The sequence below is a fragment of the Ambystoma mexicanum genome, chromosome 2p (genome assembly GCF_040938575.1).
Source record: "Ambystoma mexicanum isolate Mex_15411 chromosome 2p, UKY_AmexF1_1, whole genome shotgun sequence".
In the NCBI taxonomy this organism is placed as follows: domain Eukaryota; kingdom Metazoa; phylum Chordata; class Amphibia; order Caudata; family Ambystomatidae; genus Ambystoma; species Ambystoma mexicanum.
This window is the reverse complement of record NC_090923.1, coordinates 539,091,731-539,113,704: the sequence shown is the minus strand read 5'-3', so window position 1 is coordinate 539,113,704 and position 21,974 is coordinate 539,091,731.

The window sequence follows — 21,974 nt, the reverse complement described above, 5'->3', positions numbered from 1 at the left end:
TCATCGTGTCTTCTGCATCTGATCCTGGGCCTAAGGAAAAAGGCTTTCCATCCTGAATCCAGTCTTCAGCAACACCTATAAAGACAAGAAAGAACAGGTTAGCATTACGGTCTTCAGTGACAGCTCTTCACTTACCTGGTCCATCGGCTGTCACCAATGCCTCACGCTGCATTCCGGCATCTGAAAGACAAAGGCTTACCTACTCTTCGTGCGCTCCGGAGGTCTTCACACTGCATTCCGGCATCTGAAAGACAAAAGCTTACCAACTCTTCGCACGCTCCGGAGGCCTTCGGCGCTGCATCCCGCATCTGAAAGACAAAACAAGGTGCGTTTAAAGACATTGGGGAACTTTAATACTCATGTGCCATTACTCCTTTCCACATCTAACCCAGTGGGTATTCCGGCACCCTGCAGCCGCTCCGAACTTGTACCTGCAAAATAAAAAGACAATTAGAGCACATCGTGAAGCAGGCAACAAGCGCTTACTTACGTGCTTCCAGGCGCTTCTATTCATCACACGGGCTCCATCTTCAACTCACTTCAGCCCGTCATCCGCCATCGCCGGAACCCTGCAAAAACAAGAAACATCATTACTAAAGACTTTAAAGACATTAGAATTACTCGAAACTTACCGTTCGTGCAGTAAACGACGGACAGCAGTCCTCTGAAGTCAAGAGGCCTGCTCCCCTTATCCAGTGAAGAAACTGGTTACAGCACCCTGCCCCGAGGCAGATGGAGAGCACGGCGTTCACTTACCTAAGGTGAGAGCGTTAACCTTTGGGGTTCTACAGGAGAAGAGAAAGGGAAGAAGAGAGAGACATTCAATAACCCAGTTCCTTAATCCCATATTTTCTATCTGCAGACATCTTACCCTTCGAGTCAGACATACAGTGCACAGAGGTCCAGCCCAAAGAGCCAGCCGTGTGTTACACATCACCTTTGAAGATACGGTATACGCCCAGTCAAGACCGGCGCCTCTACGGGAATCAGGTGAGCGTTACACACTCTTTGCGTTGCTGTGCTCCCTCACAGTTCCTTTTTATATTTTGTTATTGTTTTATAGTTTACTACAAGCTTATAACAATGATTCTCTTATTTCGCAGGTTAAGAATCCTAGTTAGTCTTTCTCATAATTCAACTTAGTTCCAATTTGATCAAAGTCTCATTTAAAAATAGTCTCTCCCCTTAATAGCAAGGTCTTCAGCATCTAATGACCGCATGTTTTCTAAAAGAGGCTTAAGTAGGTTGTTCTTTATGTTGTCAGACCTCTACAAAACAGAAAAATATGGTGCAAATTTTCCTAAGAACCCATAACTTTACAGAATCTACATGCAACTTCTTTCACTGGACTAGATGACCTAATACAAAGTATTTCTGTGGTTTTCTGAATGTTCTTGAACTGATCTCTAAAGTACGGGTTGGGATATTTATTCAAATATTTCAGTGTGTCACCCAAAGAGCGAGTCTCCTTTGATAGATGGTAAAAATGCTTAAATGCATTTGCCTCCATGTTTGTGGACATCCAATCTGCCTCCCACATCTTTTGCTATAGTTTGGTTGGGTTATGCAGAAAATCTCCTGTTGAAAACCCCAGATTGCTCAGGGCAACTTTGCAGTCGGCCTTCTATTCAGCGATTAGTTTCTCTTTTTCCTCAAGAATTTCAGATTTTATCAACGTTAATATAGGTGCAGAGTTATCCTGTGCGCATTTCCCAAAAAGCAATAATGGCTTCCACTCAGACTGTGCTTTTAGTGAAACCAGACCCAATTCTCTGATCACAATTTGAATTGGGATCGATTTAGGAAGACGTAAAACCTTTTTCGAAAAGGCCCCTTCCAAGGTTGGCTCGTGTTTCTTTTGAAAAAATAACAAAGTCCATCCCAAAAGTTAGCACTGGCACCACTTTTAATCTGTAAAAGTCCAATAATGGTACCATAGAGTATCAGCAAAACTTTCTTTTTATGATCGTAGCTTGATTTGACAGCATTTGAAGCTTATCTTTTAGAATAGTTATATTGTGTGACTCAACGCAGCTTCTGCTAATTCGGACTCCCAGATATTTATGGGATGATACCTACTCAATTACTGATAGTCCCAGATGCCATATATATGATTGGCTCTTCCTTCCTCTTGGTGTGTCGAGAGTAAGGATCTTCGTTTTTTGGGGGTTGATTTGGATGCTGTTTTTTCTTGTGTATACTTCCAGTCTATCTAACTGTCTTTGTAGGCCTATTGCAGTATGATCTAATAACAATAGTTCTTCTACTTACATGAGGCGCCCCACATGCACTCCTCCAATTTTGGGTGAGAAAGATCTTACAGGCTCCATGAAGGACCTTAAGTTCAATAGGTACAAATTAAAAAGGGCAGGGGTGTCACACCGCTCCCCGCACAGGCTACTACTCTTCCTATGAAGACACGCCCCTCCACGTCCACAGCCTCTTCCCAACCAGCACCCAAACACACACGTCCCGATAGGGGTACCTTATTGCCTCATCATGTTTCACGCTATAGGGCACGGCAGGGCATGCTTGGCAAGGCTGGAGTGTATCGCCCTTCACGTTTGTGGCAAGCGAACTGGAGGCTCCTTCATCACAGGAACACACACCATTCACGGAGAACTGCGCGACACAGCGCGGCGCGGAGCACGTGACTCGTTGCCTAGCAATACTGCAACGCTTTGGTTACATGCGTCACGTGACAGTTGTCACGTGTTTCCTTTCGATGGATAAAAGGAGTCCGGTTACGGAAAGCGTTGCTTCACAGCTGTTCTCTTCCAGATCACGTGTCGCTCACGCTTCGTTTGAGGACTCTTTCCTTTGTCGGACCACGGCTTTGTTCTACGGACCGCTCAGTGCCTAACCCTTGCCTGCTTTGGAACCTTGGATATTTTGCTGCCGAACTACTTTGCCCTAACAGATTGCTTCGTGTCTTGGCCCTTTACTTGCCTTGGAATTTGGATCCACTGTTGCCGACCTACGCTCTGCCCTACGGACTCCCTTGTGTTTAGCCCTTCTTCTACCTTGGATCTCCTGTTTTTGACCTCGGACTGCTCTGGTATACTCTACGGATCACGTGTTACATCGGGACTTCGGTCCTGCCTTAGGTGGTCACCTGCCCGGACCTGCTGCCACATCTGCCCGGACCTGCTGCCACTTTCAAACCACTGTCTGACGCCTACGTCAGTCTCCCTGGGACAACGCTCCAGCACTCACAGGTATTTCAGTGCTTTGGATGTTTACACTTAGATTACTGCACTCTGTACTATTACATAACCATATACCTTACCTTGCAGCGCTCCAGGGGTTCTTCCGGTTGTTCCCGCGTCCTGACTCTACGGACTACCACCTTTGGCCCTAAACATCACTCTGGCGGTATTACCGTGGTTGTCAGTCTGATACCTGGGGACAGAGGGATAGCCCATACTCTGCACGACCAACAACTGCGTAACAAGGGGCCAGACGGCAACCTTGCTTAACTCCACGGAAAGTGGGATTCTCTTCTGTTAAGGAGCCTTTGGCATTTAGCCTTACTCCTAGGGTAGTATGTGTATGCAAGGTCTTCAACTGATCTATCAAGTCTGCTGGGCATCCCCAAGAAGATAGTTCATACCACAGACTCCTTCTGTTTATGGAGTCGAAAGCTTTTGCTAAGTCGACAAATGCCTGCTACATTTTTGTTTTTTTGATCCAACTTTCTCTTTAAAAATTGATATGATCAAAGTAGAGGGAGATATGATATTATATATGTTATGTTATTCATAACGCGCTTGATACTCAGAGGTTTCTAAGCACTGACCCAGGTATCGAACCTGTGTTGCTCTGTGTTGTCGTCTTGCTTCCAAGGCAAGCACGTTGCTGCTGAGCTATCCTCCCGGGCCAAGACCCTTGACAAACCCAGTCTGGAAAGGGTTGCCCGTCCCCTGGTTAATAGCCCAATCGTTCAGCCTTCTTAGAAGTAGTGTTGCATATCATTTACCAATTACATGCAACAATGCTATGGGGCGATAGTTGTTTGGGTCGTCCTGCAATCCGCTCTTAAAGATTGGGACGATGATTGCTCACGTCCATGATTTTGGTATTGAAAGACTTTCCCTAATTTTTGCCAAAATCAAGCAGCCCATTTTTGCCCATTCTTTAGGGTTCTGTTTCAGTGTTGCGTTTGTCAGCCCATCCGGGCAGGGAGCACTAGAGGGACTTGCTTTGCTCATAAATTTGACACTGTCGACTTGGACATACGTTAGTCTCCAAGGAGTTGTTGCGCCAATGCATTTTTCAATGCTTGGATGGTGGTCTGAAAAAAGTTCTTTAAAATGTCTTACCCAAGACACTTCTCCTACCCCATTAATTTGCGGGTAATTTTGGGTACCATTGTAAGGAACTCATGGTGCCAACAGTAAAGAAACACAAGTGATCATAGTTCAATGGTGTTTACTGAACTTTATAATGGGTGAGATAAATGCCTAATCTAAACCTAAATCTAAGATGGGAGCAAGCTATGACCATCAAATGCCATATGTTCCGGCGTATAAGATGACTTTTTAACCCAGGAAAATCTTCTCAAAAGTCGGGGGTCATCTTATACCCCGGGTGCGGAAACTTCCAAGCCGGACTGGAGAATCTGCGGTCGCCGCATATTGTGGGGGGGAGCTCAAAAACGGCCGTGGCCGCATCCCCGCCGTATGCGGCGACCGTATGAAAGCAGCAAGGGTGGCGCTGTACAAGTATGGTAGAAGAAAATCCACTCACCAGGATTCGTGGAAAGAAGTGACTTAACGCGGTCCCGATGACGAGGTGCCTCACCGGGAAGGTGTATGTGAAGGGCAGAGCAAGCTGCAGGTGTCCGGAACGCCCGGGGTATGGAAAAAAGAGATAGAGCGGCGCTCTGCCCAGAAAAACACGCCTTTTTCACCTGTCTGGCCCGCCCTCGTATCTTATTACCATAACTCCTTCTCTGCCTCTCAGATCTCGCTCCTGAGGACTGCAGTGAAGTGGCGCAGGTGCGCATGTGCGAGATCTGAGAGGCAGAGAAGGAGGTACAGTGATAGGTTACATGGGCAGGCCAGACGGTTGTAAGAGGCGTGTTTGCGCTACCGGTCTGATAGTCTTGGAGACAGGGAGGGCTGGGCAGGCAGGGAGAGCTGACCAATCCAAGCAGGCTTTGTATACAACAAGACAGCCAATCGCTGGTAAGGTACATCACTTGCCGTGATTGACTGGTTGTTGTATACTGGGTACCACATACAGTACAGCACCAGTATCTGTACCTGTTCATACAGTATAGCACCAGTACATACAGTACAGTATACAAATGTCCAACAGTCAAAACCCCATCATGGCATCACCAGCAACAGGACAGAAATATGAAGCCAGTTTCAAACTTAAAGTTGTGAACTTTGCCATGGAACATAATAACTGCGCTGCTGCAAGACAATATGGAGTAACAGAAAAGATGGTTCGGGACTGGAAAGCAAATGAAAAAGCATTAAAGAGTATGCCAAGGGGTAAGTGTGCATTAAGAAGAGGCACCCCACTTTGGCCAGAACTCGAAAAACATGTAGCAGACATGGTGAATGAGCATCGCCAAAACGGTTATGTAGTGACACGAAATAAAATGTTTGTTTGCACTTTAGTGGGCCAAATCTAACCCAGATCACAGCAACAGATTTGAGGCCACTGTATCCTGGTCTACTAGATTCATGGGAAGGCATAACATGGTACTGAGGCAAAAGACGAAAATTGCCCAAAAATTACCTGCAGATCTTGATAGCAAAGTAAATAGTTTCTATCGATACGTAATACAACAGTGCACTAAACATGGCTATGCGTTAAGAAGTATTGGAAATATGGATGAAACTCCAATGAATTTTGATATGGTTGGACATAAAACTGTCCATCAAAAAGGTGAAAAAACAATTTTAATTAAAACAACAGGACATGATAGGTCCAGTTTTACAGTGGTACTAGGATGCACAGCTGAAAGTGCCAAACTGAGACCAATGATTATTTTTAAAAGAAAAACAATGCTGAAACTCAAGTTTCCTGTTGGTTGTTTTGTACATGTGAATGAAAAAGGCTGGATGGATGAAGGAGGGGTAAAGCTATGGCTTGATAATGTATGGAGCAGGCGACCAGGTGGACTTATTCAAAAATGTAGTCTACTGGTGTGGGATATGTTCAGGGCTCATTTAACTCCCAGCACCAAGCATAGGCTTGCAAGACTAAACACAGATGTGGCAGTTATGCCTGCAGGATTGACATCATTGGTACAGCCACTGGATGTGTGCCTAGACAAGCCATTTAAAGATCGCATTCGAGAACAGTGGAATGAATGGATGGTTAGCAGCGAAAAGTCATTCACAAAAGGAGGAAACATGCGTGCTCCACAGTTGGATGTTTTGTGCAAGTTTGTCATAAAAGCCTGGAATGATATTGATGCACAAACAGTAATCAAGTCTTTCAAGGAGTGTGGCATATGAAATTCATTAGATGTATGGAGGACGACGACTTGTCTCAAGATGGAAGGTGAAGCTGAGATCACACCATCTGATACGGAATTCGATCAATACGATGACTGCCTTACAAATGTATCACAAGATCTCATTGATCTACTTATGATATCAGATGACGAACAGGAGGATTTTGAAGGCTTTTAAAGGGAAAGCCAGCAAAACCTGTAAAAATACCATAGCTTGCAGTTATGATGGGCGTTGCTAGCTCGCCAGGGACTTGCCTGGCACTTGCTTTCTCTCTATTGTTTGTTATCTTCCTCCTATCATCATCAGTTCCAGTTTGGTTGACAGCTTAGAAAACAAACAGTATGGCAGCTCCCATGGGTTTATTGTCTTATCCTTCCTTTCAGCTTTAGAGTGAATTAGGAAAAGTTTAATCCACTTGCACTGTTTTATGTTTACATGTTTGATGACAAACAGCCTTACTTTTATAAGGTACAGTTTTCCTACTAAGTACCTGCATGTCATAAGCATTTGAATTAAAATTACCATATTGAAATCAAATCTGATGTTTTTTTTATTTTTATTTGGTGTGCGTTGGAAGAGGGGGTAGTCTTATACAGCGAGTATATCACAAACTTGATGTTTTAACTGGAAAAGTTGGGGATCGTCTTATACGCTCAGTCGTCTTATACGCCGGAACATACGGTAATAATAAGGCAGTTCTAGTGGCATCTTGTCAAATAAAAAAGGGCCTATACTACAAAAAACATTGTCAATACTTACTGCTAAATTACAAAAAGAGTGTGGGATATTGTTCACCAGAAAAGAAAGAAGTGTTCACTAAATAAAAAGTCAGGATGGTATGGCTGGGTCTCCCTTCCCCATATTTTAAGCACAGGACAAGGCGGGACTTCTGAGCGCAGCACACTCTTGGGCTTCGTTAGCACAAGGTTCACAGTTCAAGTTCAATGATATCAAAACCTTCAGAGGCTAAGTCTCTTTCCTGACAAAAGTCTCTTGCCTTAAAAGGCCTGCTGATTCACAACGACAAATAAACAAAAGTTCTCTTGTTGATCTTGCACCTTGGGTGATTGCTTTTCGCCCCCAGGATCTCCCTCTGTCGGGTTCACTACGGCCTTTCTTTAACACATGTATTTCTAACACAGTTTGTGTATTGCTCATTTTCATAAGAAAGCAGGGTTTTCCGTGTCCTAGCTTTCTTTCGCCATCCCTCTGTCAGGTTCACACTTGCCTTATTCCACAGTTCACAATCTTATCAGAAAGCGGGGTTCCCTTTCCCTAGCATTCCTCTGGCAACGGGTCCGAGACATTCGATAGTACAAGGGATTTGATGTGACCCGTGTAGGACCACTCTGACCGTCTCGCCAACTCTTTCTAGGGCCTTCTGGTTCTTGTAGTTTCAAAACCAGTCTTGGTCAGAGTCTTTCGAATGAGCGCCTATGTGGTGCCGGACCCCTCTGCACCTGGACCTTAACTGAGCTTTCTTTAAAGTTCAAACACACACACAAGTTTTTTCTGATTCAAATTCCTTGAGTTCAAAATGTTACTACTTGCAACATTGGGCTCAATACATTTCGGTTTGCTGTGCTGACAGCTTCCTCCGACTCACCGGCTGTGCTGATTCCATTGGCTTCTCTGATCTCTGGAGTCAAGGATAGTACCAGGGTAGCCAGCTTGCCTCTCCGCCTGCGTTATCTATGCGGGAGGGCCCGTGTAACGTTGTCATCTGCTGCTCCGCACACCAGCCATAACTCCTGGTCTTATGATTTCCCTTTCGGAGGCTTTGCGGATCTGTGTTGCAAAGGGCAAGGGTTATCCCCCTTCGTCGTCCTTCCAGGTCTCGCCGCCTTTCTCCTCCATTTGAACTGCCGGTTTGTTGTAGCTGTCTCCTCGCTCGTTCGGCCTTGCTCAAAGTGTGCTTTTATGCTCTGCCTTTTATCCCTGTGGGGAAGGTAAAGGGCAGTCAGGTGTGTGTGGTTATTGTCAATTGCCTGACTCTGCCTGACCTGTGTATTGGGACATGTCAGGCAAACGGCTCTGGTGTTAGTCCATTGTCTGTTACAGTGTAAGAAAGTGTTTGTGTGGGAAAAGGGGGGTTAGGAGGGATAGAGCTTCAAAATATCCTACAGGGTAGTATGGGAAAAAGGTGTTACAGGTAAGGGAATACCGCATCTCAACCCTCAGCGTTCCACTTCCACTTCCACTCCCCGAAGACCCCTCGCCCAGGTGATCCACTGGTCCACCCCCAGGAACTGTATCCAATAACGATGGCAGTGTCCTGGCCACCTGCATGACAGATCTCCGGGGACTAGTGGGTGAGACACCTTCAGGTTTCTCACACCATCAGTGGACCTGATCAATGACCAACATTCCTTTTGAGTCCTTCCCACTCAAAGCTCTCAGCAAGTGTTCTGTGTCTTGCCCTAATAACAAGCCTTTATGGCAAGTCAGACAGGATTTATATTTGTTCCTCAACTCTTTTGCCTCTTTAATGCAATTTACTGAGTTGAGATTAAGTTTTTTCTAATCTCTCTCCTTAGCTCAGACCTTTTTGAAACAACCTGTTTGTCGTAGGAATGGTTGTGTTTTTTTGTCCAAAAGCATTCCTCATTTTTTGGGGGGGGGAAGCTTGGAGGATTGATGTATACTCAACTTTGAGGGGAGGGAGGACAGAACTGTGGCAAGCATTAAGTTCAAGGTACATCAGATAGTGTATTTGTCTATTCGATCATGGTTGAAAAATGTGGGCGGTAATAATCTAATTCCTCTACCGAAACCATTTTCAGGAGGTTGTGGTCACTATGTTTTGATTGAAGGATCTCAAAGGATTCAATCTCCATAAGCAAACCACTTGAAGTAAATATGTAATCAATTATTGAGCTTTGTTTATTTCTTCCCCAGCTAGAGAGTGGGGGGATATATTGAGTACTTTGGCCATTTAGCATATGTAGGTCTCTGGTGTCCATTAGTTTCATCCAATGCCACCCACTGTTTTCGGAAGGGCCAGCGTAATTAGATCATTACGTATCGGGTTCCCTTGGTTATTCAGGCAAGTCATGTTAAGATCTCTGCATATTATTATCTCAATGTTTTCCGAGTTACATGCTTCGTCTAATGTTTCCCTAATGTCTTCCATCATTCTTTGTAGGGAAATAGATGAAGGGTTCCAATACAAATTGATTACACATTAGAATTTGTCCCTAGCATTTGTTCCTTGCTTTCGATCTTCAGAAAATCTAAGGATTGCCCGTTGGATGAATGAGCCCAGATTGAGAGAGCTCAATATTTCAAGGCCTGTGTCCATTCTGGTTGCTGTTAGTAGGCCCACCTGTGGGCACCCCTTCCCTCACTGCCTTATTAAAGCATATTGAGAAGCTGTCAAGGGTAGGTTTTGATAAGAGCCAGGTTTCTTGGAAGCAAAGGATGTCAAATGTAGGCCAGTTTATGTCTCCATCTGTTGTTAAGTCAAGTGTTCCAGGAAGCAAGTGTCAAGGACTTCTCCTCTCCTTATCCTTAAGCTAGAGACTGCCTGTATTCTCTAGGACTTCTGGGAGCCATGTCCATGAGGCCTCCTCTTGCGAGTCAGAAGGGGTTTGTTTTTTTAGTTCCGTACTTCTCACGACCCTTTCTGTTCCTTGGTAGTTTATTTCCAGTGTCACGTTTAGTAAAGGATCCTGATGGCCCCTCCATTTTTCACCCAACGGGGTAGGGTTAACATGTGGAGAGTCTACAGACAGAGGTTCCTTTTTAGGTTTTGTTTTTTCCTCCTGGGGTGAACAGGTGTCCAACCCAATACTAGAGGAAGGTGTGTCGACACTCTCCCTCGAACCACAGAAGCCGAATGAAGTCGACCCTCCACCCGTGGTTGGCACAGATACCTGATATATATAGATACAGGATACCATGTGGCAGCCAATGGGGGAAGAGGGTTAGGAAGAGGTCGTGGATGGGGAAGGGAATGTTAGGGAAACCGGATAGAGGGTTAGGAAACACCTAAGTTGGACAGGATGGGGGCCGTAACCAGGAAAAAACCCTACCCTGCCTAACATGAGATAAAGTACCAAAGAACCTAAAATAAACACAGGGCAACAGTACTGTCCTCTTAATACTAGACACTACTGCACCACTACTAAGGTCCCAGCACCTCCTAGTACCTTCTTGCTACAGGTACAACTAATACTCCCATTACATGAAATACATATATGCAAGCACGAGCTGAAACAAACTCATGGGAGAGTATCCCAACATGACGAACATAACACATGGCCCTATGGGCAAGCAGTAGCACATTGACACACATAACACATGCAGGACCCAGTGGTCTGAGTAACAACACTAAACATAGCATTGTGTCTCCAAGAACCCACACGGTGTAATCAGTTCATGGCCCTAGCACTCAGAAGTAGGCTGTCCTTTCTTGTCAGGTTATGCCCTTACACTTACAAAACACCAATGATCCAATTAAACCATTGCGAGTGGCAATTGCCGAGTTCAGTTCTGCCCAATACAAGTACACAAAAAGAAAACCCAACCAGCACTTATCTGAGTGTCTGGGAAGCTCGAAAGCCTTCCCAGACATAAGCTGATGACGCCGTAATTGCAGCGCGAGTCCGCCCTCCGGCGCCTCGCGTTCTCTGTGCCTCATTCAGGGAAAAAATGCAGAGCGGCAACCTCCGCCACCTCGCGGTCTCCGTGCCGGTTTCAGGGGAAGAAGGCAGAGCGGCATGGGAACAGCGCGTAGCCTCGGTGCGCTGCTCTTCCTTATTTCAATTTCCTGCTTGGACCTGCAGGCGTGTGTTATTCCGTGAGATCCTCCGGCATGGCTTTGCCTCCAAACACAAAATAAGCCACACCTGCCATGCGCCGTTGAGCCCTAATAAGCTGTTACTAATTACAGACGCGCGTACGGCCAGAACAACACAATTCCCAGAGGCTGCTGGGTAATGAAGTTTTTTGTCATAATCACTTCTTTTAAGCGTTCTGAGGACACTGACACCTCTTCCTCCTCCACCACCCCAATTTCCTGACAACAGGCTACCTTGTTGAATAAAGTCTTCTCATTGGGCAAGATTTAATTAGTTGTTGAGATATCGAAGCCTAGCGTTTGTAAGCTCATAGCAGCTGTTAGCAGAAATTCCTTGACAAGGGTTGAGTAAAGGTGCACAAATACCAGGTCCAAACGATCTTCTTGGACAAATTCTATCACTGCTATGTCTTCACTATTTACTTGACGCAGAGCCGGGATACAATGAAAAAGCATCATAACGCTATGCCTATCAAGATGAAACAGTCGTCTTGGTCCACAGCACGTTCCAATCTCAAACTGCGGAGTGGATCTCTCCTTGAGGGTCCTAAATCAGGGGTCCCTCGTACCGATGTATATTATTATGGCGATTATTTGTTTTTTCTCACAGGTTTATTCCTAGTCAGGAAGGGGGCACTTACTCGCTTCTCTTCCATTGCTTTGAGATCTTTCACTTTCGAAGAGTACGAGCCATTCTCTTGACGTATCGATTGAGCTTTATTATTTAATACAGTGATTTGTTTCTGATCTGAGCGGGAAAGGCGAGGGCCCTGCGGCAAGTGGTTGATTAGTTGCTTTCCTTGCGCTCTCTCACGATTTCCCTCAGCCAGTATTTCACTTCAGCTATAGCTCTTTTGTATGGTAAAGCAAAACATGGGGGGCATTGCCCAGTTTCGTTTGCTCAAGTTTTTGCCGCTGGCAATGACTGAGCTCTATTCACAATGGAGATAGGCGTTGTAGTCCTTCCATCTCTTTCATTTTCTCTCAAGGGGCAGGTGAGCACCACAGCACTCTCGTCCTCTTGTTCCTCCTCTATGGATTAAGTAGAAAGGTTCAGTTGAATGCTTGTAATGTCGTTTTCCGTTGGCTCCTCTTGTACGGTATAAATATGTTGTGCAAAAGGCTTTTGTGAAGCTTTTCTAGGCTGTTTAGAGCTATGTGCCTTATCCGTTGTCTTTTCAGGCGGGGTAATGACAGATTTCTTAGGAATGCTCTTGAGTCTTTAGATGTAACAATTGGTACATTTTTAATGTGTGTAACCAAAGGCGGTTGCATCGTTCTGCATTTCCTTTTTTGAGAGAATATTGGGTACATTTCTTTGGTGGTCGTTTTCTTATTAATATCGACCACTACTTGGCTCTCCTCGATAATGATTGCAGCATATACTTTTGGACTTAATTCGGCTTGGTCTTCCGCACTGGACAGGTTTGTCGTCCCAGGAGCCTCACCTTGGCGCCCACTGCTCGCAGTGTTACCTATCCAGTTCAAGCAGTGATTGAACGTGACTTTTTTGGTTTCTGTGACTTAATGAGCAATCCTCTCAGATACACTTGTAAGCCGTTCCCATGGGCTCACTAAATGGCCCCGGGTTAGATGTATCATGCTCCATTGTGAGTGTTCCACTGTCTCTTGCAGTCCCGGTACAAAGCCCACCTAAGTGTCACTTCGGGTTATAAAATCGATATAAAATCGATCAATAAAATTGGAATGCATCATGGCAACCAAAGTGTTTTGGTCTTATGAAGTATCATTGATCGATTCTTATAGTTTCATAAAAGGTGCCATGGTCATTGTTAGCATGGACATATTTTTAAAAATGTCACCTTCGTCTCTGTGGATAGGCACAGCGTTGTATTTCCTATGATCTCCTAGCTTTGCTCACCTCTGCCTAGTGTCCGAGGAGCTGGTCACGTCTCTCCAGCATGTTCCTTACTGTCCTAACTGGTTTGTCCCTTCTCTCCTTAATAGGTTCTGGAGCGTTTGATCACTGAAGTTCACTTCCTAACTCAGTTAGGTGTGAACTTAGTTCTACATATGTTTGTTGAATTTGAGGCACCTGAGTCGATCAGTTCAATCATTCTCTTTACTCTCACAATGTCTCTCTTTAGCAAATACTCCATCCCACTTATTTCTGCATGAGCCAATGCCCATCCCAAAAGTAGGGTTTGCAGAGTTTGCAACTCTGAAGTCTGTTCATGAGGATCAGTCTTCCCCAAACCACCACCGGTCAAAGTAGCGTTGGACCCTGGTTGCTGATTTATCTGGTCAGTTTCTTTTTCCTCATGTGATCTTGGACACCATACTGGGGTAGAAAAGGGCTTTCTTGTAATGTTTCAATTCCCTGTGGACCCTCTATGAGTTCAGTGTCCGTTAGATTGCCCGAGCCCCTCTCTCCTCTACCCGAGAGAAGAAGCGATGGGTGAATCTTATTCAAAGTATCAGCTTTTGTAGGGAGGCTCAGGCACAGTGGGGCACCTTCACAGAGAAAAGTTGTATTATGTCTGTGTAGAGAAGCCCCACTTTTTTCAGTTTCTCTGTGCGATGTTAAGACTTCACCAAATTCCTCTCCCATCTGGATAGTCTTTTTAGTATTAGTAGCAAGCAAAATGCTTGGCAGGCTGCCAGAGCTAGAGTTGAAGGTTGGTGATAATAGTGAACCGTTGGCCCCACTCTCCGCATCTCCAAACAATTGTTTGTTACTTTCACCATGGTCAGAGGTGGGAGCGAGGGCACGGAGAAAGGGCAAATTGATTTGTAAATCGCCTTCCTCACTCACATAGAGAACAATTTGGTTTCAGTTCGGGCTCTTCCATGTCATGGTGGATGAGAGCTACAAACCCATGTGGGGCTAATCGGTTACAGCAGATAATGTCAGTTATCAGTGTCGGTGTTATTAATATAATAGGAGGGTCAGTACCTTTATCCTCAACAACACCCCGTTCTTTTAAGCTAGTATGTTGCTGTTGCTGATTAATGTTGACATTTTTACAACTTCCTACAGTGATTGAACTCCGGCGACATGCAACAAGTCCCTCCCTTCCAACGGTACCTGCTCATTCGCCAGTATAGGTGAGGAGGAGCACTGGTCAAGTGTTAAAATTAGGTCTAAAGCGGTGGGTTCAGTGCTTCACAGACCCATCATGCATAGAGCATTGATGTGAGACACCAGAGAGACATTTGCAGTGGTCTTACCCGCAGGCCGAACAGCTTCAATGTCTGCTTCGCAAGTCAAGTGCGAGCTGGAACTTCTTAGCCACTGAGGGCCTTCATCCAAGTTGCCAGTCTCTGGGCCATCCGCACTCTCTTTTCTGCTCCCCATGTTAGGGAAACTGGAAAATTCTGCCTCGCCACACAGGCACTTGGACAGCCAATCGCTGGCAGTTGACTACAGGACTCCGCGCAGGCGCTTGGTGCTGCCTAGAGGCTATTATAGGGATTAAAGGCACAGTAGCAGAGTGTAAAGCTCTGGGTTCCCAATTATGTCTCTGACATCTCTTGATGGTCCAGTTGTTCCTTTAATGAGTTTCCAGTACATCTTTTATATTTCTTATGTCAGGTTCATCAGAGCTCCAGGCAAACATGCACCGGCATCCTCCCAGGTAGGCTACATCTCACCAACTCTCTTACTCAGAACTCTCAACCATACAACAACATTCTCACCAGCAAGATTCCATGTCACTCACTCAGCATTCTACTCATTCTGCAAAGACAACATGGAAACCTAAATCGCCACACAGAGCAGGACACAACACGTTCTCCACAGCAGCTTCTACCACAGGCCTTCTCCCCAGCAGTCACTTATGGCAAACGACCGGATTCTGAGCAGGCACTCTGCTCTGCCTGGAAACTATTGTAGGGATTAAAGGCACAGTAGCACAGCAGGACACACCTGCTCCATGGCAGCTTCTACCTCCCTCAAAGTATAACATTATCTTAACTAGCCTTCTAGTGAAAAGCACATGTGCTCAAAAAGTATGAGCATCTGACCCGCCAGCCCTTATCATCTGCATAACGAATTGCTTGCATGTTGCTAGGCAACATGCGTCAGTCTGTTGTCTCTACTTGAGACGTGCAGCGATGCGCGATGTGTGCCTGCTTCATGGTACAGTGGAATTGGCCATTGCCAGTCAACGGCGTCGCTTCCATCCACCAAATCTCAGAGCGCTGGTGCGTGCGCAACCTTTTCATTGCGAGGGAGGCGCACTGAATAGGTAAAGGTATTACTGAAGTAACGGTATTTATTCACCGCTTAAGTAGTGTAAGTAACTGCCCCTAGCTGTGCAGCCGATCCACAACATAACCTTAAAACTGATTCTCCAGAACACTTCCACCTCATTGATGATGTACCCACATTCCATATTCCCCTCAGTGCTCCCGCACTCGATGAAGCTAACAGTCCTAAATATAACACCAAAATGACTGGAAATGCCCATACTCAGTCAGTGCTATGCTCCAGAAATAATCACTCCTAATATGTTCCTGGCAAATACACTTCATCACTCGGAGCTATACCTTTTTAAAATGGCTCCTGATAACGCATGAAAGCCAAGAAGTATGTACATTGACCAAGTATGTGAGTGGCTATTGACATCATTTGGTAACATGTTTTCCCCATTCTTCTGCATTTGATCAATTGTTCTGTTTCAAAAGTGATTGAATAAGGTGCCTAAAGAAGATAAAGTAGTAGTTGACAGACAGTTGAAAACCTCTCTACACCAAAGTTACTGTGTTAGCTGTTCGTCAGAGATGTAGCTGCTACAGTAATGGGATGTAAAGTGCAATTCTAGATGCTTGCAACACGTTTTTGTAGATTGTGGGTAAGAAGATGACCACCCTGGTTATTTTGGACTTATCTATCAACTATGAACTTTAAAGCAGAGGTTATCCTATTATATTGGACCAGCTAAACCAAGTGTATCATAGGGTGATCTAGTGCGCTCTTTCGCTTTCTCTGTGGGTGACAGTCACCTTTTCAGTTGTACATTTGCTAGAAATTCCCCAACTGTTGGTGATAGTATTGCAACTAGAGAAAAACACAGATATCCTTAAAGGGGTGTGTACTGTGTTTTTATGGTTAAAAGAAGAATGAGAGCACTAATGACAGAGGCATCCCTTTAGCTGAGAACTGTGTAACCTGGGAGACTATTACTTTCACAGTGAGTGGACATGGCCTATGTGGAGAGGGCGGGAAAGAGGACATGGATAGGCCCTACCCGGTTCTAACGGACCGGTAAGGGACCAAAGAACCAGGATGCTGTGTCTAAACCTAGGTTTATTGTCTATTTTCTTTGTTATAATTATTACTGTTTGTACATACTGTAACACATGGGCAGGTTCACAGAACCACCAGCTAATCAGAGGCTAGAGGGTGACCCTTTCCAAGAAGGAAGGGCATTTTGAGAGACAAAATGATGTACATTCTTGGCAAAAGATGATATTAAAACATAAAATCATTTAATTCTATTTATGTTGATTTTTCTTTTTAAAGAGACACTTTACAGTGTTCATTTCTAATGATCACTTCCAGGATATACTGTACTCATGATAAAAATGGTACTCTTGTCTTACCAAGAAAACCAAAGCACATCATTGAAACCTAGAATAACCACCTACAATTATTTCGGATAGATGGTTATCATTTCAAGAAGGGCAATTTGGTACACTCCTACTGTACTCTTCCAAAATACTCACACGAGAAGGGGCAAGGAGACAAAAATCACCAAGGAGGGCTCTTAGTTGTTTTGGGATGAAATCAAAGAGAATTTTGGGACATTAATAAGGATCACAGATTTTTTTTTAAAACAAATATGTCTCTGATAAAAGTGTGTTGTGCTTGGATCATTAAGTAATGTATGCACAATTGGCTAGGTGCTCATTTCATTTTTCAAAACAGTCAACCTAACATTAGAGTGCTTATAACCATGAACCACTATGTCATTCGGCCAACCTCAGGCTTTGAGAATAAAAGGGCTAAGGCATTTATCACTCCATTCTGGTGCCAGGGTCATCCTCCTTCTCATGTCTAGAAATAATGTTTTCTCTATCCCCAAAACTGGAAGCCTCATAGACGTTTAGTAGAGGAGATCAAAACTAAACTATTCTATATTCCGAATGGACGTAAACAAACTCTGCTGAGAGGTGCCTCATTGCCCCATTTAAGTAATTGCAGCCCTATTGCGAGGTAAAATCTTATGAGCTGACTTGGATTTCAAACTCATTATCTTCCAGGAGCACACACGTCTATACAACAGGAACATTAACCCACTGAGCTATTTCACAGAGAATAATTTATCTAAATTTCAGGTTAAATATGGATCTGCAATAGCAGGTGATTGAACATAGTGAGCCTTTTTTGCTAACAGGATGGTGTCTTTGCAAATCCTTCTGGCACAGACATTGGGCTTCATTACGAGTGTGGCGGGCTGGAAATAATGGAGCTGGTAGCACCGTGCCAGAACCTTTTCCCGGACTGGCGATGCCGGAAACTACGTACCCGCAAACATGACCCACAGTGCTATGGTCGCAGACAGCACCGTAAACGTCAACAGCCCCTTAAGTCACTGCCGGAAAACACAGGCACAACGGTAGTGTGGCATCATTACGACTCCCGTCAGCATAGAAACACTGCCATAAAAATTGCATTAAGAGCACCAGGGACCATGGGTTGTCGCGCCCTCCATCTTTGTTATAGGTGCACTAGCAGCCAGTTGGTGGAAAAAGGCCCGTGCTCGTGGTGCCTATTGTGTGTATCCAGAGAGAATTGTTATAGTTTTCACTCATTCGGCGCGTGTGCAGTTTCTTATGCTGGGATTTACCCCATTGTCTTTTGCTGCGCTTGAAAAATGTAGTTCCACAAGGTTTGTGATTTTCATTTTTTCCAATCTTTTATTGTCTTGAATTCATCAATTGATGATATAAAAGGTGGTGCCGACATGTGTTTCGACCTAACAGGTCTTTTTCTAGGCTACCATTCATAATTTTTAATAACAATGGATTTGATACATATTTGGTGCCAATGTGGTCCCAAGATCAGGCATTCACCATTCGTGATTGGGTGTATATCATGTGACATTTGTGTTTGGACATATTATGTGTGGGTGATTTAATTCCCAGTGATCATGATATATATACAGATTCATAGTGATTTGCAGATTGGTTCATACATTTTGCAGTCAAAAACAATTATCAATAGACAGTATTGAGTACATGTTAAGGGAGAGAAAAGAAGAGATTTCCGTAAGTTTGGTTGGCAATGGTCCTAATTGGTTTAGAGTGTTTGGTAATGATTGGTAATGATTGACTCATTTGCAAGGGATCTCACCTGATAGGTAAGATAGAGGGATTGTCCTGGTTCCTGCTTGTTGCAGGTAGGTCAGTTAGTTACTGGTTACTGGTAATAGCAAGGGCTCAGTCCGCCCAGTGCCTGGTTTAGCAGAGGTCAATACCTACGAATAAGGAATTAAGGTAAACTAGTGTGAATATTTTGCGCCCAAGGGCTAGCTACTAGGAATAGTTAAAAGACATGATTCCGTGGTTCAGTTCATGTGTGGTATCAGTTGTTTCCATTGTGCGGTCCCGACAGTAGGAATGTGCCCGGTTGGGTTTCAGTTTTCAAGGTGATTATCATAATTAGGGCACTGGTGCCCTGGGATCCTTCCCTCACTGGCCTAGAGCGGCTTCCGTGGGAAGGGTCTTGGTGCTTATTGTGCCGAGGATGCATATAGTATACTTAGTGCTGACCCATATTGTGATGGCCGGGATCTAGATCTGTGCCGTGTTGGGCTTTGTTTGAGTGTGCTCTGACCATGGGAGCGCCGGTGCGTGAATACATATGATATTACGCATAAGGCATTTTTACACAGTGCCTGTTCTATTAATTGCCGATTAGCTATCGTGTGCAGATGCCGTTTCAGTTGAGTATTAATTAGTAATTGCATTGGTGCCCGGTGTCCTTTCCTACAAGGTGCCCCAGGTGGTGGCAAGTGTAGGAAGGGTCCCAAGTGCTTTTAGCAGTGCAGGTTTGTATTTAGTCGTGTTTGTGGAGGGAGGTGCCGTGGGTGTCTGGATCGAATACCCACTCACTGTCTCTTAGCTAATTGAGAGGTAGCCACTGTGGCTTGACAAGGCTCCCACTGGGTCAGAAGTGACAACAGGGTTACAAATAGGGGGTGACTGAGTTGCGTGGTGCACCTGCAATTAAATCAAAGTGAAGCTAAATTAATCAAAAGGTGCTGTGCGCGAGCTAGGAGAGCATTTTACCTCTCGGGTTGTATCTTTCTGCCTCCGGGCTTAGGTACAACTGGGGAGTGTAATGACTTGCATTATATGGTTTGTCAAACTAGTGTCCATTGGTCCGTGGCCGGCAACCCTATTGGTTGTTGGGCTGTGTCTTCCGATTGGTTGCTAACAGCGTTGAATGCGGCGGTGGCTGTCAGGCTTCAGATCTTCCTCCCCCTCACCTGAATCCTCGGAGTTGAACTCCCTAGGAGCAGCTTCCGTCTTCCTACGGTCTTTCTTCTTCTTAGGAGTCTTGTCCTTGGATGTCAGAACCTTCCGTTCGTGTAAATAAGGTCTGGCCCCTCCGAAAAACCAGGGGGCCAGCCCTAATTCCAGGGAAAAAGCACAAAGGCAGAAAAAACCATGGTTTCAAGATGGGTTCAATGATCTGGTGTAGGTCTACAAGCACAATATTTCAAGAGGTGGAAGGTTCAGGTTTTCCAAGCACAATGTCCAAGGAGAGATGGGAAATGTCGGCTTCCCAAACACAATGTTCAAAAGGTTGTTAAATACACCGTCATGAAAGACTTTAAGCTCCAGATAGAAAGAAAGAAGCAAAGTGACTGAAAGGCAGGAAAACAGAGGATGGGTCAGGAAGGGAGAGAAGAAGAACGAGTAGAGGAAGTATAGGACAGTCTATGGAGATAGAAATGGGAAAAATAAGGTGTAACCAATAACAAGTAAGATTCGAGCTTGGTCTAGGAAAGATTCGAACTATGCTTACCGACCGAGTGAAAGCTCAGTCAAGCGTATGAGGGGCAGGCTCTGCAGAGGAGGAAACAGAAATAGCAGGAGGAGTGCAATAGCCGCTCGGAATTCTGACAGGAAAAGAAAACAGTACAGCAGAAAGGGGCTGGCTTCGCTACGCAGAAACAGAAGTATAGGAGGATAAGGTAAGTGGAAGAAGGTAGAAGAAAGGTACGCGGCTAGGCGACAAAGGTATCGCTAGCCGCAGCGAAATGAAAGGCAGTCTTGGGGGAAAAAAAAGAACGATGAAGATGTAAATAGAACGAGAAGCGAAACACAGGATAGTAAGAGAGAGGGAAGGCTGACCGAAGAGGGCGGAACAAAAGGGAAAGTAAGAACGGTACAGTGGAATGAATATCAGGAGGGAACAGGAACAAACGATACACAGGATACGGAGCACTGAAGCTGGCGAAAACAGATACAATGCGCCGGCTTGTGGGCGGAGTCTGGATTTAAAGGAACCCCCGCCATGTTGAGTGAGAACTAGAACGTGCGCTGAGCAAATCAATGCCTCCAACGATTCCAGATCTTCCACTCGCCGTTCCTGACAGTGGCGTCCGGGTTCAGGTAAAACTGGGGAGTGTAATGACTTGCATTATATGGTTTGTCAAACTAGTGTCCATTGGTCCGTGGCCAGCAACCCTATTGGTTGTTGGGCTGTGTCTTCCGATTGGTTGCTAACCGCGCTGAATGCGGCTGTGGCGTCCTGGTGCGCATTGGGCAGAAATGGGCCAAAGGAGCCTAACTATTGGTGGGGGTTCCTGTAAGGCAATCATGATATAGCTGTGATTTGTGACCTGGCAGCATTGTGCCAGTGATTACATATATTTGTAATTACAGTAATCTGATGCAGGCATGTATTTATGGTTCATTCACTATGTATGGATGCACATTATGCGTGGCATTGGTCAGTTTAGTCTTAGTCCTTGTGGCTGATACCGCGTTGGGTTGTGTGCTGGGCTGCGGTATGGGGACAGTGCTCCCGGTGATAAAATCAAATCAAAGTCATGGGCTGCACCCAAGGGCAGGTGTTCCAGGTTCATTCAGGGTCTCCTCGGGTTGCAGTACTAAGCTGCGAATTGTCGTATGTCACTGTTGGTTGTGGTATGTCTGCCCTGCCAGGGGCGTGAAGCTGTTCTCATGGTGCCAAATTGGTGTCTTGGTGTCAGTTGAGTCACCAGGATTGTACTAGTTCGTCCATGTAGGGGTCCAATGGAAATGTCAGGTAATGGGGTCCTGGGAGATAGTGCCCAGAAAGGTGGAACAATGTCTGGATTACTACCTTTGCTCTGGTTGTACAGTGGGGTTAGCATAAATCGGGTAACAGTTACATTTTACAAGAAGACATTGAGCTCATGCTCGGTATTCAGACCGAGCTCCGTATTCCTTGTTTTACAAAAGAGTCGAGCTTCATTTTGCCATAGTCTCAGGGCTTGATTTCCTCCTCTGGAGTTTGGCTTGATTGTCTCGAGACCAACAAATCTGATATTTTTTTGGTTGTCCATTTGATGTTTCTCTTGCCAGTGGGTGGCCAGTGGATGTCTTGCTTCAGTGGTTTTCAGGGAATGTAGGTGTTCCCTTATCCTTGTCCTTAGTTCCCGTATAGTGCTGCCTAAATATTTCAGTCCACATATGCATATTATTACATAAATAACAAATTTAGTACGACA